This window comes from Neovison vison, chromosome 6, assembly GCF_020171115.1.
Source record: "Neovison vison isolate M4711 chromosome 6, ASM_NN_V1, whole genome shotgun sequence".
Lineage (NCBI taxonomy): Eukaryota > Metazoa > Chordata > Mammalia > Carnivora > Mustelidae > Neogale > Neogale vison.
In genome coordinates, this window is record NC_058096.1 from 44,843,451 (window position 1) to 44,855,018 (window position 11,568).

Genomic DNA, 11,568 nt, shown 5'->3' on the forward strand with positions numbered 1-11,568 from the left:
GGCAGAACGGTCATCTACTCCACGGAGTAGCCTGGTCTGGGGTTTATTTGGACAGGCCTTAGCTAAAACGCTCCCAAGTTCCTGTGAGGGATGCGAGCAGGACAGCAGGGGAAAGATCCCCCTCCCTTGTCTGCGACATCATTCATGATGGGAGAAAAACCCAGAAAACTCCTATCTTAAGACTGCACACTTAGAAATAAAATTAAAAAGGGAAAGACACTGGTATAAAAAAAAAAAAAAGCTGGTTTTCTTTGTTTAAAAGGACAAAGTTTTCTTAGATTAATTGATCAGATAAGAAAATGTAAATGGTTTTCTCTTTGCCAGCCCAGAAAACCCAGTCTCTATGTTTTGTTTTATCACGTGTTTAACATCCCTAATTATATTTAGGCATGTGCTTTAAAACTTTCTAAGATTTTAGCAATTGTTGACAAGATTTAAACCAATGATAAACCTTGGGTTACATTTGGGAAAATGCTATAATTATTCTAGAGATTCTATACATTTCCTAAAGTTTTAAATGTTTTAAAAGATCATCGCTTGATATTATAATTATGAAAATGCTATGTGTCACAAAAATAACCTGATTTCCTTGCCAGCTAAATTGTAAACTCTTGTCTCATCAGCTCTAACCATATCCATTCTGAGTTTTTGTCATTTATAATTGTTTTAATTCTCTGGTAAAATGAGTTTTATCTTCAAGGAGATTCATATAAAGGACTTTCAAGACAAATAGATATTTGATATAATTGAAAACCCTAAAACTAAAATGGGTAAGAATTTCCAAAACTAACTAAAGGTGCATTCACCAGATTTAGTAACATGGGACTAAATGGACTACAAGATTATAGTGTTATGTCTCTTAATGTTTTGTCTTGTTTTAGACATTGCAGCTTCTCTAATGTTTGCTCTTCCAGACTTGGGATACTTTTTCTTAAGTTATCTATAACTCACAGAGATGTAAAAGTGCTCAAGGCATTCAACTTTTCTCTCTATCTGAACCCTCTGAAACCAAAAGGTCTCAGTAAGTATTCTTTCTTCCATGGCAATCAGTCATTTGCATAAGTTCAATAAGAATCTGTTCTCCTTGTAACAGGACAGCATTGGAAACCGGTTATTTTACCAAGGCTTTGATTGGAATGTCATATTTGAAAAGACTCGGATATGACCAGACAGTTTAAAGGAACTAAGGTTGACTTTATGAAACGTGGAGCCATAAAGCCCCTTGGGACTATTGGCCTGATACCTTGTTTACAGAGTTCCCAGCAGCCTCACCAGGTGAGTAAAGAATGTCACTCCTTGGTAGGTGCAGAATCTCATGAAAAGGCATATGCCCAAATCGACAGGTATTGCAGGCATGCCTGATGGCAAGTACGTGGCCTGGCTTCTGGCCTGAAGAGGCTACTAGAAGTTCAACCTAGAGATTCCTTATAAGAAGTTCCAGCAAAGCAGATTCTAAAAGATCTGTATGATCACACTCACTGTTCTTGCTGAGCTTATGTAAATAATTAGGCCAAGTTTGTTGAAACTGGACTTGTTTCACAAGTGAATTAGTCCTGATTTGGCTATCTCTGGAAATGAGGGTTATTTTAGAGAGAAATTCTGTTTTAGTAACACACCTTTATGGATGTTAAGTTCTAGATTTAATTGTCTTTAAATGTTTGTTTACCTAAGCCAAACAATTTGAGGTAAACTTCAGAGAAGTTGTACAATAGCTCCTTTAGTCGATCTTATTTTGTGGGGATATTAGCAGACCCCACGGCACATGATTAAACAACTGGAAAATGGGATCGATTCCCCTATAATTGTATAACTTAACTAACACCTTGTTTGTGGCTGGGATAATAAAATTGCCTAAAGGCCAGCCTATTGCACTCCATAGGATTAACTATGGACTTATAGAGATAATGGATGACCCCACTTTCTTTATGATTAGATCGGATGATGCATGGGGGCCTCCCCTTATCTCTTGACAAGTTTTCTCACTTGCCAGTGATCCTCCATAATCAGGATATTGTTAAGGCTGGACCACTCAAAGGTCTTACTGGTTTCATCCCTTAGTCATATTTATCCTAGAGGCCACCTCTGTTGAGGTGCAATTGCAAACAGATGCTTTAGCGAAACCTAAAACAGCCCCTAACTAATGAGTTCACATCAGGTCCAGATTTTTCTTAGAATTCAAAGGCCACCAAAGAATGATGAAGGCCGACTAATTAAATACTGGGCTATACTTACAGATATGCCGGATGAATGACAGTTTACTGATGACAATAGTTTTCATAAAAAAAAAAAAAATAAGAAAAGCTAGGTATACTGTAGTGTTCACTAGCACTTTGCAATTGCCAAAGCCTAAGAATAAACATTAACATTGACTCCAAATATGCCTTCCTGGTACTACATGCCCATGGAGCTATTTGGAAGGAAAGGGGATTGCTATCAAGCCATAACTCCCCAATCAAATATGGGCCTAAGTTACAAACCCTCCTTATCGCTATACTGAAGATGGCATATATCAGATCTGTGATGCATATCTGTGGCTTACACCCACGATTGGACGGCTCAGTCAGAAGGCAGTTTTATGCTGGGAACAAAGAAATCATACGAGTGATATTTGGGCAAATAACACACGATATCTGGGACGGCTATCATTAGAAATGTGTTACCAAGTAATAGTACTCCAGGCTATTGACTGGACAAGGTGACCTGGCATTAGATGGCCAGCTCCAAACAGAACCCACTGGATATGTGAAACAAACCTGTGGCCCTGGCTTCCTCCAGGGTGGATAGGTCGCTGTACCTTGGGATTTGCCTGGATTCATGGGTGCATTACTAAAACCATTACAACTCCAGCTAATCTCCCCAACTTAAAACAAAGATGGATGCGATCTATTTTTAAATGGTATGATCACTTAGCATCCATTTTTGTTCCATCTTTGGGACTAGAGGATGTCATGTGGCATATGTGCAATTATCAAGACAGAACGTTGTGTGTACATCCCAGACTATCACAAAAATGTCACAGGATTAATAAAGGATATGAATGCCCAGATTAAGGCTCTACAAGATCCTTCTCTCTCTCTCAGCAATTGGTTAGCTTACTGGTTTGGAGGAGGACTGCGGCCAAATCTCCTTTTTGGGCTTTCATTCTTATTGCCTTATTAGCCTTAATATGTTGCTTTGTTCAATGTTTCTCTACTTGGTGCTGAGACTCCATTGCTGCAATGACTTCACCACGACAGATGATCCTTACCACGCTCAAGGATACTTCTTCACTGTCAGCGCTGGATTCAGCTGCCTCCACCTTTCGTAACTCCCCTATACATTCCTCCACTGATCAATGTTGACCTGAGTAGGTAGGGTCAGCTCTACGCCCCTATTCAGCAGGAAGAAGTTATAGAAGATGAGACCTTCCACCTTCAACCACCTTAAAGATTTAAGGGTCAAAATTGTTCAGGGGGGAATGATGAGGGAGCTGGAGGCTGGCTGAGGAGGGAGCAGGGGCTGGCGCCTTGCACCCCCTCTCCACCCACTCCCCTTGGTAATATGTATGACATTTCACAGGCACCCCTGACTGCCCTGAAAGAAGAACAAATGTTTATATTGCAGAGATCACAGTCTTGTAAGGCAGAAGTCTCCCTTTGTTTGCAAATGTCCTTGAGATTTGCAACAAAGAAGTTACCTTACAAAACAGAAGAGGCTTAGACCTACTGTTCCTAAAAGAGGGTGGCCTTTGTGCTGCTCTCAGAGAAGAATGCTGTTTTTTTTGCCGACCAGACTGGAGTAGTAACAGAAACTCTAGACAAATTGAAGGAAAGGCTAGATAAGCGTAAAAGAGACTTTGAATCTCAACAGTCTTGGTATGAAGGAGTTTGGAATCGTTCACCCTGGTTTACTTCCCTAATAACCTCCTTAATAGGACCTTTAATGCTCTTAATGTTAATTCTAACATTTGGGCCATGCATCATTAACAGAATAACCCAATTCGTAAAGGATAGATTGTCGCTTGTCCAAACCATGGTATTAACCCAACAATATCATGCAATAGGGCAACGGGAGATTAGCCCCTAGTAAAGTAAAAGATTTTACTCGGGCCAAAAAGAAAATGGGGGAATGAAAAGGGTTTTCTCCCTCCCTTTCCCCCTCCTTCCCCCTTCTCTTTGCTTAGCCAACACCCCCTTCTCCCACTCCCTTAAACATTCCTCCCATGTTGTAAAAAGTGATAAGATACTACAAGGAATGTTGAAAGGTCAGTCTACATGCAAATAAGGGATTGTAGTCTGGCCAATGCCGATGGTCAGTCTACATGCTAATAAGGGATTGTAGTCTGGCCAATGCCGATGGTCAGTCTACATGCTAATGAAGGATTGAAATCTAGCCAATACTGTCTGTTTCCCTTTTGTTAATGACCAATGAAAGTAACTTCCCACTATGTAAATGAAGGATGCTGAGCGAACCAATCAGGGGTATTCCCGCGCGCCAAGTATGCCTTTACATTCAAACCAGCCAATGAAAACTTTGTAACCATGCTTCCACTTCTGTACGTATGCTTTCGCTTCCCCAAACCCCATAAAAAGGCCCTGAACTAAGGGCTGGCGCGCGAGTCCTCCTAAGACTTGACCGCCCGCAGGTACCTGTGTCTACTCAATAAACCTCGTGCTGTTTGCATCTGACCAGTGGACTCGGCTCAGTTTTTGGGTCCGGGGGTCTCCTCCTGAGAAGGGGTCCGTTCCGGGGTGCTTGGAGCCCCGGGGGGATCTTTCAAGAACATGAGTGGGGGAAGGTATAACCATCTGTGAGAACAACGTATTGCTTAAAATATAACCTATGAGAAATTTATACTAGTTACTAAGCATGCTTAGATACAGTCTTTTTTTTTTAATTTTATTTTTTTTAAATTTTTTCCAATTTATTTATTTTCAGAAAAACAGTATTCATTATTTTTTCACCACACCCAGTCTTAAGAAAAACATGTACTGGCAACACCTCTGGGGGGGAGAACGATATGCATCCTTGAAGGCCAGCAGCTGGGAACACCTGGTTCCCTCAGGATGGAATGTGGCCTGCTTCATTTTTCTGTTATCTCCTCTTCCCTGGAGAGCACCCGCAGTTAGTCAGACAATCCTTTAGTTTGGAATTGCTCACTATAGGTCATGTATTATGTAACCTGACATGTTTTGCCTTTCTTCTTACGTATCTCAAGACTCATGGTCAATGTGTAATCTACTTCACCTTTGTTGATTGTTACTTACTTTCTAATAAATATGAGACTGAGAAGTTGTGAGTGGCGACAGTCCTTTCTACTGCTCTCCCCCACACCCCCACCTCCCCCTCCACTCCTATTCTCTTGCAGCTGACTTGTTTGTGCCTCATTCTTCTTCCATGTGCCCCTTAGGAGGCGGCAGAAGGGACAGAGGGAGAAGCAGAGTCTCCGTTGTGCAAGACTGATGTTGGGTTTGATCCCAGAGCCCTGGAATCATGACCTGAGCTGACCTAGCCACCCTGCTGCCCTCCTAATCTCCTTTCATGGAAGAGAAAGCCTGCTTTGTTATTAAAGCAATTGTTGGGTAACAACATTTGACTGGAATTTTGAAATCTTGTTTGCTTTGAATTTATTCTGTCAGGTTATCTTCTATTATAGTCAGTGATAATGTTTTAAAAATAATGATACAAAGTTTTTAAAAATATTTATGTTTTAAAAAGTTGATTTAGTCAAAACTAAACAGTCTGAAAGGAACTACTTACATGTGGTTAAAGTTGTAAGATGATATGAAAAGAGACTGAAATTGGGGCTCCTGGGTGGCTCAGTGCATTAAAGCCTCTGCCTTCTGCTCTGGTTGTGATCACAGGGTCCTGGGATTGAGCCCTGAATCAGCCTCTCTGCTCCACAGGGAGCTGGCCTCCCAGTCTCTCTCTGCCTGCCTTTCTGCCTACCTGTGATCTCTGTCTGTCAAATAAATAAATAAAAATCTTAAAAAAAAAAAAAAAGAAAGAAAGAAAAAGAAAAAAGACTGAAATTTAGAAAACACTAAATAAAGTCCAAGGAAATAAATAAATACTGGCTCATTATTGGCTTGAAGCATAATGGAGATGTCAAGACTAGAATTTCCCTTGATGTTAGGATCAAGGTCTTCATAATGGTGTATAAAGACCACAAAGAGATTGTCTTAAAAGGAATTTCTAAGTCCCCTTCCCCAATCTCTGCAGCTCATGTGGCTTGCCCAAACAACAAGTTTATTGTCTTCACCTTTCTTAAGATTTTCTTATCTTGATTGCCTGTCTGTTCTGACCTGTGACCATTGTGATTGTCAACTGATTTTTATCCTTCGATTCTGACTCTGAGACCAATACACTCTAAATTGCTTCTGAACTCCAGCTTTACTGTAATTTTTCTACATCTTTGTAATGGCTTGAGTTAATTTTCTCCCAAGGCGAATACAGGTCTTGTATTTTCAAACATACTACATTCTCCCTAGGTGGAGCTCATCACTCTACCTTTATAAAGTTGGAACCAAGGGGACAATTCTAACTGTTATGTTGTATAGCTCTACTCAGAAATCAATTTACCCTGACAATAATGAAATCTAAATATCACCAGTAAAGACAGCTTTCAAAGCCATGTACCTAATTGTTTTCTAGAATTCTGTTTTCTTTTCTAATAAGAGAACAAGCAACATTATATAAAATTCAGGCCACAGAAAATGTGGCTTGATTCCAGCTTTAACTATAATAATAAGAATGATTTAGGTGTTCCTGACAGTGATGTATAATGTCACCTATACTTCAAATAATTAAATGAGTATATAAATATAAATTTAAAAAAAGAATGATTCAGGCATTTCAGTAAAATAATGAAACATTTGTAAAGAAATTATGGGAAAATTTACAGCTTGGACACTGAGGATTGAAGGTACCTACCCTATCACAAAGCATATTTTCTATATTACCATGACTTAATTATTCCACAGCATTCACTAGCATAATTTTACTATTCTATAAGACTGTTATCCAGGCAAATATACTTATTCTTTATTAGAGGAACTTCATGAAAGACCTATAAGTGCTTCAATGTAAACCATCAATAATTTTTATCATTAAGCTTCTTGGAACCCTTAGCCCAAAAAGCATTGCTTTGTTGTTACTACCAATTCTAGTCTGATATATCCTGATTCTTACCCAGTCCTAATCAATCCCCCTCACTCTTCACATTGAAATACTACCTTAAATCAAACTTCAAATACTTAGTAAAATAGAATCTTGCCTACCCTCTTGGGACATTTGCAAAGTTCTTTTGAGGTGGTTTTCTCCCTTACAGTGGTAAGCAATGAACTCAAAATATTTTTTTTTCCAAAATCTGTCTTATGAACACTTACAAGCTCTTTTATGTATTCACATACCTACAAAGAATCCTTTTAGCTATAAACTTCTCTAAGTTATGATCATACCAATGATTAAGAGGATATAATTTGCATATAAATATGAAATCTGTATATATGTGTGTGTGTGTGTGTGTGTGTGTGTGTGTGTATATGTGTGTGTATATAGATAGCTAGATTTGTCCAACCTGGTGGCATCCATGGTTACTTTCATTGGTTTTTTTTCATCATCCTTTGGAAGGTAGAAATCAAAATTTTAACATCCAGGCACTGAAACTGAATTTTCTAAAATTTTTAAAATTCCTTCTGAAAATATGTGGTCTTTTTAAAGTAACATTTGGTTATTTTCTATGGGAAACAAATGGAGCAGAGTGAATTTTTGGAATTGATTAAATGTGATTATAAGTAGTATTTCTTTTTTTTTTTTTCCATCAGATTCCAATAAGAATCTTAAATGACTGAATTTTAATTCCAGGGATAAGGGATACAGAAGATCATGTAAAAGATTCTCTGGTCCCCATTTTCAATTTATTCAATTAGTTTCTAAATATTTGTGATTCTCCCTCCTTGTTTTCCCTATCAAATGCAATGCTAGTTGCAATGACAATGGCTCAAGTTTACATAAAAGGAAGAGGAGACAGCATGATGACACTACAAAAATTATTATTATTTGAAAATAATTCACTCATCTTAATTGCCACAAAGCCAGAGCAGAAACCTTCCACCCCATTTCAGTTCTGAAGCCAAAATATCCTGCTGCTTCTTTCTCCACTCTTATTATCCTGATGTTCATTTAAACCAATTTCATTTTTGCAACAGTGTGTTTGATAATTATGTGAAGAGGTAAGAAAGCCAATGCATGAAAATTGAGGACCCTGCATTTAAATACATTACCTTGCATTCCTTGTAGTTGCATACAAGAGTAATAAGTTTGGTAATAGTTCATATTTGTGGTATTTGTTTTCAAGATTGGACATAATATATTACCGGAGAGGTAGAAAGAAAAGACTAATAAAGAGTAAGGATCAATTTGTCAGAGAAAATGAGGAATGTGAAGAATCTCAGGTTATGTCAAGAGACGTGTCCTGAATCTTCTATCAGCAGCTCTTTATGAGTTAACCATTTACTTTTGACCTTTCCTGAAAAGAGAAATGCAATCTTTGCTTAAAGAAATGTGGAGATGGGGATCCTCCTGGCTGACCAACATGCACAGCTGGGCAAGCACAGCCTGACCTTATCCACCTGAGAGCTGTTTTAAATGTGATTTCATAGAATGGGCATCATTGGTTTTGGAACACATAACACAGGGATCAAACACAGCATCCAGCCACATAAAGGCACTGACCCTGCTGACGGTCCATGGGACTATTCTTGAGTGCTCCGAGTTTAGCAATGCAGAAGTGTTCCAGGTCGTGCAGGTGCAACTTGGTCAGTCTCATCATCACCCTGTTGTGTATGCCCCAGTTCGACTTGCAGGAGATGTCCCTTTCTTCAGTCTTGAAAGATGTTCTTGACAACCTGGACAGCCACCTGAAGAAATCTGAATACTTCTGTTTCCTCTGGTTCCTGCACAGGGAAAACATTAGTGTTATCTACTGGGACCACACTAAAAAGCTCCCCTCCTCATCAGCCAACTGGTTTGGGGGCTATGCTATCAGATTTTATTTACTGGAGTTCTTGCTCTGGATCAGTTCCTTCCTGCCAGGCCTTTGATGGCTGGATCAATTGCTTCTTCTTCTAGCTCCAGTTAATTGGAAGGAGAGTAGCAAACTCGGCCACAAAACCTTCACCTATTGTGCTGCCTCAAGCAGCCCATCCAGGACAGGGCCATCCCCAGAGAGAAGACCAAGGAGGTACTGCTAGAACTGAAGGTCATACTGGAGACCCACCCCAGGATGGTGGCCCACTACCCCATGGAGATGTTTCATCTCCCTGATGACATCTTTCTGAATTCCTGCTTCCAGAAGAACAACTGCTGCAGGAAAATTATTATTTACAGGCCCATTGACAAGGAAGTGCCACAGCTGGACTACAGGCTGGCCTGGGTGACCATCATGAAGTTGGTGAGGGGTAGGCCCCATTGGGACAAGGCCTGGAACTCTGCCTGGAAGAACGTAGAAAATGTATCCATTGTTTTTGAAGTTCTGTGCCATCTGAGAAAAGCTGGACCCCACTGGGATGTTCCTGAATGTTATCTGGATGTGTTCTACTGAAGCAGAAACCAAAAATAAATTAAGCCTACCCACTCTTCCCCCAAGCCCCACTCCAATTAGATTGAAGGCTTGATGTCCCACTGGCTTGATGGGTAATATTACCTCTTTCTATGGGCCTTCTGCCACAACTCTCACAGCTGCTCTTATCCACAGCAGTGGGCCTGGATCTGGACAACTCTCCCTGTTCTCCTACTTCCTTTCTCCTCACAATAACCCCATGCAAGAGCACCCAAACCCTATTTATAACTCCATGTGGCAGCTCCTTTTTCTGAACCTATAATCACTACATTTTGTTTTCCCAAGAAATAGAGAAACCCCAAAATGTTATGTTTCTTTAAGAGGCCAGGGATTTGGTCATTCACAGGTTCACCTTGCCAGTTAGATGTCTCTAGCCCTGGGGCACCATAAATGGGTTTGGGGCACAGTAGTCATTTATAAAGTGCTCTGCCTCCTTTCACCCTTGAGAGTTTTTCAAATGCTCCAGTGAGTACACATCTGCCCTGGGGCCACCCTTTTCCAGCTTCTACCTATTGACTTGACCTCTTATAGCCTGACGTTCAAATATGTCTATTTCAGGGGATGTTTGAGGAGAAGGACCCTCCTTGCTTTCTTTTAAATAAAGACCAAGAATTGAAAAAAATAACTTTTATTATCAAAAATTTCAAAATAAAGAAAATCAAACATAAAACAGTCTTGCATGGCAAAAAATGTAAAGGAAAAATTACAGAGGAAAATTATTTTTCTAGATTCTTTTAAAAAGAAATAAGTAGGCATACATCAAGTGATTATACTTTCCTTTAAGTATGCTAATATTACACAGTAAAAAGAGCCAATGTGAAAAACCACATGTATATATACGATATAAATAGAAAACATATTTCTGCTAATATGTTAATATTTTTTCTATAGTTAATTTTTTAATTAGTTAATATTTTTCTATAGTTTATTTTTACATCTGTTTCTACTATCTTAGTCTATTTTAGATTGTAAGTTCTAAGAGGTCAAGATCTTTGAATTCTCCTAGTCAGTTCGATGTGCACTAGAATTTTGAAAATCTGTGACAAAAGTATGAGCTAAGATATTCATTTTCAACTAGAGATATTTAACCCACAATCTGCTTTTTTAGAAGGCTGTTCACTCAAATACATGTATTTGTGTTTATTTGTAAATACCTCGCATGTATGCTTCACTCTGAGTTAAGCATTTGAAATTGCAAATTTACTTCTTTACCTCTTGTAACTGTTAAAATTAAAAGACATTTATTAGCATGATCAATAGTCCAACACAAGAGAAAAGAGTTTTTATTAGAACAAGTGTTTTTTTGTTTGTTTGTTTTAGTTTTTGTTGTTGGAGTGATATACAAGTCATATTTGAAATGCTTAAAACTACTCCTCCCTGCCGACACAGGCAGCATCATTGCATGGCACTATCATCCTATTCTTTATCCTATTAAGGGAAAAAATGGTTCACAGGTGACAAAAATAACAAAATAAACCTTGTCAGCTATCTCTGCAGAAGATAAAAATCAGGGAATAATTGCCTCTTAAGTACTTTTTTCTCATAATCTTGATGTATCTCCCAGAATTGTGTGTAGTATCAATATTTTCCCTCTTCACGAAAGTTGAGGGACAGATGATTTCACCACTCCTTCTCTCCTTGCTTGCAAATATTTGGAGGAGGAAATATAACTCATTTTGACAGTCTTTTGGATGGCAGGCTTTCTATTTTCAAAGAAAATATTGGAGTTACCAAACCTGAGACTATGGATTTGGGTTTCAACTTACCAATTAGAAGATCATTCATTTCTCCATTACACTGTAGCAGCCAGATAACAGATCTCAGAAGACTGTGCAGTAATGCTGAAAGAAGGAATGTACTATACTTTCAGTCTGAAAAGGCCAACAAAAATTGAGACTATATATTCAGTGATATATAAAGTTATTCCTGGTGAAACAAGGTCCTTTCCACTAAAAAAATCACAGTTC

At 38.8% G+C, this 11,568-nt stretch overlaps 1 pseudogene; it reads left to right on the forward strand.

Annotated features, from left to right (window-relative positions):
• LOC122910035 overlaps positions 1–9,656 on the forward strand; it is a 95,764-nt pseudogene extending 86,108 nt beyond the window's left edge.
• Positions 9,657–11,568: the final 1,912 nt, after the last annotated feature.